We start from the raw sequence: 5,544 nt of genomic DNA, 5'->3' as shown, positions 1-5,544 counted from the left end.
AATTTAAAAAAAAAATAAAGAAAAATTTTTTTTTAAAAGTTTAAAAAAATTAAATAAAAATTAAAAAAAAATTGAAAAAAAAATTAAATTTTTTTTTAAAACATTTAAAAAAAATTGTTAAAAAATTAAAACAAAATTTAAAAAAAAAAATTTTAAATTTTAAAAAATTTTAAAAATATTTTTAAAAAAAATTTTAAAAAATTTAAAAATTAAATAAAAATTTTTAAAAAATTTTTAAAAAATTTTCAAAAAAATTTTAAATTTAAAATTTTTTTAAGATTTAAAAAAGAAATAAAAAAATTTAAAAAAAATCAAATAAAAATTAAAAAATAATAATTTAAAACAAAAATATATAAATTTTTTTAAATTAAAAAAAATAAAAAATAAAGAAGAAAATTCTTTAAAAATTTAAAATATTCAAAAAAATTAAAATTTTTTTTGTAAAAAATTAAAAAAAAATTAAAAAAAATTTTTTAAATATAAAAAAAATTAAAAAATTTTTTTAAAAAATTTTAAAAAATTTAAATAAATTTTAAATAATTTGAAAAAAATTAAAAAAATTTTTTTTAAAAATTTAAAAAAAATTTAAATATAAAAAAAAATAAACAAAAAATTTTTTTTAAAAAAGTTTAAAAAAATTAAATAAAAATTTAAAAAAAATTGAAAAAAAAATTAATTTTTTTTAAAACAATTAAAAAAATTGTTAAAAAATTAAAACAAAATTTTTAAAAAAATTTTTAAAATTTTAAAAAATTTTAAAAATATTTTTAAAAAAAAATTAAAAAAATTAAAAAAGTAAAATAAAAGAAAAATACAAATTAAAAAATTGTTCAAAATTGTTAAAAAATTAAAACAAAATTTAAAAAAAAAATTTTAAAAAATTTTTAAAAAAAATTTAAATAATTTTTTTAAAAAATTTAGAAAAAATAAAAAAAAATCAAAATAAAAAAATTTTAAAATATAAAAAAAATATATAAAAAAATTTAAAAATTTACTAAAATTTTTTTTTAAATTTAAAAAAATTTAAGAAATTAAAAAATAGTAATAATTTAAAACAAAAATAAATAAAAAATTTAAAAATTTAAAAAAAAATAAAGAAAAATTTTTTTAAAAAATTTAAAAAATATAAAAAAAATTTAAAAAATTTTTGTAAAAAATAAAAAAATTAAAATAAAAAAATTTTAAAATATAAAAAAAATTAAAATAAAAAAAAATATACAAAAATTTAAAAGAAAAATAAAAAAAAATTAAAAAAAATAAACAAATAAAAATTTTGAAAAAATAAAAAAAATTGAAAAAAAATTAATTTTTTTTTAAAACATTTAAAAAAAAATTGTTAAAAAATTAAAACAAAATTTAAAAAAAAAATTTTAAATTTTAAAAATATTTTTTAAAAAAAATTAAAAAAAATTTAAAAATTAAATAAAAATTTTTAAAAAATTTCAAAAAAAATTAAAAATTTTTTTTTTCAATTTTTCAAAAAAAATTTCAAAAATTTTCAAAAAATTTTAAAAAAATTTTTAAAAAATTTAAAAAAAATTTAAAAATTTAAAAAATTAAATAAAAATTTTAAAATATTAAAATAATATATAAAAAAATTTAAAAATTTACTAAAATTTTTTTTTAAATTTAAAAAAAATTTAAGAAATTAAAAAATAGTAATAATTTAAAACAAAAATAAATAAAAAAATTTAAAAATTTAAAAAAAAATAAAGAAAAATTTTTTTAAAAAATTTAAAAAAAATTTTAAACATAAATAAATAAATAAATAAATTTTTTTTAAATTTTAAAAAATTAAATAAAAATTTAAAAAAAAATTGAAAAAAAATTTAATATTTTTTTTAAAACATTTTAAAAAAATTGTTAAAAAATTAAAACAAAATTTAAAAAAAAAAATTTTAAATTTTAAAAAATTTTTAAAATATTTTTAAAAAAAAATTTAAAAAATTTTAAAAATTAAATAAAAATTTTTAAAAAAATTTAAAAAAAATTAAAAAAATTTTTTTCAATTTTTCAAAAAAATTTTCAAAAATTTTCAAAAAATTTTCAAAAAATTTTAAAAAATTTTCAAAAAATTTTTAAAAAATTTTCAAAAAAATTTTAAATTTAAAATTTTTTTTTAAGATTTAAAAAAGAAATAAAAAATTTAAAAAAAATCAAATGAAAATTAAAAAATAATAATTTAAAACAAAAATAAATAAATTTTTTTAAATTAAAAAAAATAAAAAATAAAGAAAAAAATTCTTTAAAAATTTAAAATATTTAAAAAAATTTTAAAAAATTTTTGTAAGAAATTAAAAAAAATTTAAAAAAAAATTTTAAATTTAAAAAAAATTAAAAATTTTTTTCAATTTTTCAAAAAAAAATTCAAAAATTTTCAAAAAATTTTAAAAAATAATAAAAATTTAAAAAAAATTAAAAAATTAAAAAAATTTAATAAAAATTTTAAAATATTAAAAATATATATAAAAAAATTAAAAATTTATTAAAATTTTTTTTGAATTTAAACAAAATTTAAGAAATTAAGAAATAGTAATAATTTAAAACAAAAATAATAAAAAAAATTTAAATTTTAAAAAATAAAATAAAGAAAAAATGTTTTAAAAAATTTAAAAAATATAAAAAATTTTTTTTTAAATTTTTGTAAAAAATTAAATAAAATAATTTTTTTAAATTTTAAAAAATTAAATAAAATAATTTTTTTTTAATTTTAAAAAATTAAATAAAAATTTAAAAATATTAAAAAAATATATAAAAAAATTTAAAAATTTGCTAATTTTAAATTTAAAAAAAATTTAAGAAATTAAAAAATAGTAATAATTTAAAACAAAAATAAATAAAAACAAATTAAAAATTTAAAAAGAAATATAGAAAAAATTTTTTAAAAAATTGAAAAAAAAATATAAAATTTTTTTAAAAATTTTAAATAATTTGAAATTTTTTTTAAATTTTTTAAAAAATTGAAAAAATTCTAAATAATTTGAAATTTTTTTAAATTTTTTAAAAAATTGAAAAAAAATTTTAAATATAAAAAAATAAATAATTTTTTTTTTAATTTTAAAAAATTAAATAAAAATTTAAAAAAAAATTTAATTTTTTTTTAAAACGTTTAAAAAAAATTGTTAAAAAATTTAAAAAAAAATTTTTTAAATTTTAAAAAATTTTAAAAATATTTTTAAAAAAAAATTAAAAAAATTTAAAAATTAAATAAAAATTTTTAAAAAATTAAAAAAAAAATTAAAAATTTTTTTTTTCAATTTTTCAAAAAAAATTTCAAAAAATTTCAAAAATTTTTTAAAAAAAATTTAAAAAATTTAAAAAAAAATAAAAAATTAAAAAAATTAAATAAAAATTTTAAAATATTAAAAAAATATATAAAAAAATTTAAAAATTTACTAAAATTTTTTTTTAAATTTAAAAAAAAATTAAGAAATTGAAAATAGTAATAATTTAAAACAAAAATAAATAAAAAAATTTAAAAAAAAAATAAAGAAAAAATTTTTTAAAAAATTTAAAAAATATAAAAAAAATTAAAAAATTTTTGTAAAAAATTAAAAAAAAATAATTTTTTTTTAAATTTTAAAAAATTAAATAAAAATTTTAAAATATTAAATAAATATATAAAAAAAATTAAAAATTTACTAAAATTTTTTTTTAAATTTAAAAAAAAATTAAGAATTTAAAAAATAGTAATAATTTAAAACAAAAATAAATAAAAAAGTTTAAAAATTTAAAAAAAAATAAAGAAAAAATTTTTTAGAAAATTTAAAAAATATAAAAAAAAATTAAAAATTTTTTGTAAAAAATAAAAAAAAAAATTTTTAAATTTTAAAAAATTAAATAAAAATTTTAAAATATTAAAATAATATATAAAAAAATTTAAAAATTTACTAAAATTTTTTTTTAAATTTAAAAAAATTTAAGAAATTAAAAAATAGTAATAATTTAAAACAAAAATAAATAAAAAAATTTAAAAATTTAAAAAAAAAATAAAGAAAAAATTTTTTAAAAAATTTAAAAAATATAAAAAAAATTAAAAAATTTTTTGTAAAAAATAAAAAAAATTAATAGATTTCTAAAAAAAATTTAACAGAAATTTAAATATAAAAAAAATAAAAATTTTTTTTAAAAGTTTAAAAAAATTAAATAAAAATTTTAAAAAAAATTGAAAAAAAATTAAATTTTTTTTTAAAACATTTAAAAAAAATTGTTAAAAAATTAAAACAAAATTTAAAAAAAAAATTTTAAATTTTAAAAAATTTTAAAAATATTTTTAAAAAAAATTTTAAAAAATTTAAAAATTAAATAAAAATTTTTTCAAAAATTTTTAAAAAATTTTCAAAAAAATTTTAAATTTAAAAAAATTTTTTAAGATTTAAAAAAGAAATAAAAAAATTTTTAAAAAAATCAAATAAAAATTAAAAAATAATAATTTAAAACAAAAATAAATAAATTTTTTTAAATTAAAAAAAATAAAAAATAAAGAAGAAAATTCTTTAAAAATTTAAAATATTCAAAAAAATTAAAAATTTTTTTGTAAAAAATTAAAAAAAAATTAAAAAAAATTTTTTAAATTTAAAAAAAATTAAAAAATTTTTTTAAAAAATTTTAAAAAATTTAAATAAATTTTAAATAATTTGAAAAAAATTAAAAAATTTTTTTTTAAAATTTAAAAAAATTTAAATATAAAAAAAAATAAACAAAAAATTTTTTTTAAAAAAGTTTAAAAAAATTAAATAAAAATTGAAAAAAAAATTGAAAAAAAAATTAAATTTTTTTTAAAACAATTAAAAAAAATGTTAAAAAATTAAAACAAAATTTTTAAAAAAAATTTTAAAATTTTAAAAAATTTTAAAAATATTTTTAAAAAAAAATTAAAAAAATTAAAAATTAAAATAAAAGAAAAATACAAATTAAAAAATTTTTCAAAATTGTTAAAAAATTAAAACAAAATTTAAAAAAAAAATTTTAAAAAATTTTAAAAAAAAATTTAAATAATTTTTTAAAAAAATTTGGAAAAAATAAAAAAATCAAAATAAAAAAATTTTAAAATATAAAAAAAATATATAAAAAAATTTAAAAATTTACTAAAATTTTTTTTTAAATTTAAAAAAATTTAAGAAATTAAAAAATAGTAATAATTTAAAACAAAAATAAATAAAAAAAGTTTAAAAATTTAAAAAAAAATAAAGAAAAAATTTTTTAAAAAATTTAAAAAATATAAAAAAAATTTTTTAAATTTTTTGTAAAAAAAAATTAGAATAATAAAATTTTAGAATATAAAAAAAAATAAAATAAAAAAAAATATACAAAAATTTAAAAGAAAAATAAAAAAATTTTAAAAAAATAAATAAAAATTTTTAAACAATAAAAAAAATTTTAAATTTTTTTTTAAAAATTTCAAAAAAATTTTAAATTTAGAAAAAAAAATTAAAAATTTCAAAAAAATTTTAAATTTAAAAAAATTTTAAAAAAATTTCAAAAAATTTTTAAAAAATTTTCAAAAAATTTTTAAAAAATTTTCAAAAAAATTTTAAATTTAAA

Source organism: Andrena cerasifolii, unplaced genomic scaffold, assembly GCF_050908995.1.
Source record: "Andrena cerasifolii isolate SP2316 unplaced genomic scaffold, iyAndCera1_principal scaffold0910, whole genome shotgun sequence".
Taxonomy (NCBI): Eukaryota; Metazoa; Arthropoda; class Insecta; order Hymenoptera; family Andrenidae; genus Andrena; species Andrena cerasifolii.
The sequence above is the reverse complement of the archived record's forward strand: the minus strand, read 5'-3'. Positions refer to the sequence as shown.